The sequence below is a fragment of the Penaeus monodon genome, chromosome 23 (assembly GCF_015228065.2).
Source record: "Penaeus monodon isolate SGIC_2016 chromosome 23, NSTDA_Pmon_1, whole genome shotgun sequence".
In the NCBI taxonomy this organism is placed as follows: domain Eukaryota; kingdom Metazoa; phylum Arthropoda; class Malacostraca; order Decapoda; family Penaeidae; genus Penaeus; species Penaeus monodon.
This window is the reverse complement of record NC_051408.1, coordinates 5,471,732-5,474,493: the sequence shown is the minus strand read 5'-3', so window position 1 is coordinate 5,474,493 and position 2,762 is coordinate 5,471,732.

Genomic DNA, 2,762 nt, shown 5'->3' with positions numbered 1-2,762 from the left:
CAATCTCCCATCCACTTATTGCCTCTTTTCTCCCCTTCCTCCCCCTTCTAATGCTGTTTAGGAGAATATCTATTCCTATGTAAGTAACAGGTCTAATCCCTCTGGTGTAGGAAGGGGCGAGATCGGAACGTGTCTTGAGAGAAAATAGCTAGGGAGGAGAGGCGTCCTGAAGGCGAGGGAGGGAGGGAAAGGTTTGTACTTCACTGATAACGCAGCTTGGTGGCTCTCTGCCGACCTGGCTTGGGTCAGGGGAACTCTGCCTGACTGGCTTGGTGTCAGGGATTCTGCTTGACCTTCTTGGGTCAGGGGGAAAAAATTCTCCTCGTGACCGGCTGGCGGTCAGGGATCTCTGCTGACCTGGCTTGGGCTATGGATCGACTGACCTAGGCTTGGGTCATGGGATTCGGCTGACATGGGCTGGGGTCAGGATTCTGCATGACCTGGCTTGGTCATATGGATTCTGATTGACTTGTTTGGGTCATGGATTCGGCTTGACTTGGCTTGGAATGGAATCTGCTTGACCTGGCGGGGTCATGGGATTCTAACTGACATAGGCTTGGGTCATGGATTCTGATGAACACGGGCCACCCCTGGTTCATGGCTTTGTTTGACATGGCTTGGGTCAGGATTTTGCGTGACCTGCGTGGGTCTGGATTCGCTTGCCCTGCTTGGGTCAGGATTCTGCGACATGGCTTGGGTCAGGATTCTGCTGAACTGGTTTGGGTTCATGGATGTCTGCCTGACCTGGCTTGGGTCAGGGATTTGCTGACCCTGGCTGGGTTCATGGATTCTGCCTGACCTGGCTGGGTCAGGATTCTGTTTGACTTGGTTTGGCGTCATTGGATTCTGTTTGACATGGCCTTGGGTAGGATTCTGCCGACCTGGTTTGGTCATGGATTCTGCCTGACCTGGCTTGGGGCAGGGATTCTGCCTGACCTGGTTTTGGGTCATCAGGGATTCTATGCCTGACCTGGTTGGTCATGGATTCTGCCCTGACTGGTTTGGGTCAGGATTACTGCCTGACCTGGTTTGGGTCATCGGATTCTGCTTTACCCAGGCTTGGGTCATGGATTCTGCGTGACCTGGCTTGGGTCAGGATCTGGCGTGACCTCCCTCGCCCATGCTGGGTCAGGATCTGCTTGATTGGCTGTGTTCATGGATTCCTGCTTGACCTGGCTGGGTCATGATCTGCTCTGACCTGCTTGGGTCATGGTTCTGCGTGACTGGCTTGGGTCAGGATTCTGCTTGATTTGGCTTGAATCATGATATGCTGACCTGGCTGGGGTCATGGATTCTGCGTGACCTGGCTTGGGTCATGGAGTTCTGCCTGGACCTGCCTTGGGTTTCATGGATCTGCTGACCTGACTTGGGTCATGGATCTGCCCTGACCTGGCTTGGGTCATGGCATTCTGCCTGATCTGGCTGGGTCTGGATCTGCTGACCTGCTTGGTCATTGATTCTGCCTGACCGGCTTTGAAGCAGGATTCTGCTTGATTTGGTTTGGGTCATGCGATTCTGCGTGACCTGTCGGAGTCATGGATCTGCGGACCCGTAGCTTGGGTCATGGATTCTGCCTGACCTGGCTTGGGTCATGGATTCTGCCTGACTGTTTGGTGTCATGGATCGCTTGAACCTGGCTTGGGTCAGGATTCTGTTCGATTTGGTTGGCGTCGGATCTGCAGACCTGGACTGGGTCATGGATTCTGCTTGGCATGAGCTGAGTCTGGATTCTGCTTGACTGGCTTGGGTCATGGAATTCTGCCCTGACTGGTTTGGGTCAGGATTCTGTTCGAATCCGGTTGGGTCATGGATTTTGCCTGACCTGGTTGGTCATGATTATGTTTGATTTGTTTCGCGGTCATGGATTCTGCTGACTGGCTTGGCGTCAGGATCTGTTGATTTGGTTTGGGCATGGATCTGCCTGACTGGCTTGGGGTCATGGATTCTGCCTGACCTTGGCTTTGGGTCCAGGATTCTGCCTGGACTGGATGGGCATGGATTCTGCTTGGCCTGGCTTGGGTCTATGGATTATGCTTGACATGGTTCCCCGGATTTGGGTCATGTGATTCTGCATGACCTGGTTTGTTCAATGGCTTCGCCTCCGACCTGGTTTGGGTCATGGATTATGCCTGACCGGCTGGTCATGGATCTGCTGACCTGGTTTGGGTCATGGGAATTCTGCCTTGACCTTGCTTGGGTCAGGATCTGTGCCTGGTTTGGTCATGGATGCTGCATGACCTGGCTGGGGTCTGGATTTGCCTGGCCTGCCTTCGGGTCATGGATTATGCCTGACCTGCTGGGTTCATGGATTATGCTTGGCCTGGCATTGGGTCATGGATTCTGCTTGGGCCTGGATTGAGTCAGGATTCGCTTGACTTGGCTTGGGTATGGATTCTGCCTGAAAGGATAGTCATGGATTCTGCCGTCTGTCCTTGGGTCATGATTCTGCGTGACCTGGCATTGGCGTCAGGATTCTGTTGGCTGGCTTGGGTCATGGATTCTGCCTGACCTGCCTTGGGTCAGGGACTCTGCCTGACCTGGCTTCCGTCATGAACTCTGCCTGACCTAGCATGGGTCATGGCCAAAACTGGACCAGTTCTATCTTGACCTCTCGGCATATGAAGCGGCCGATTTCATGAGGTGCGCTTGGCTTGTAGTTGAGACATGTGGTTATCGTGTACGGCTATGTGCTATTCTTGGCTATGTAGTATTCACTGTATGCCCAATAGGAGAGATATTCAAGCGTGGCTTTCAGTACATAC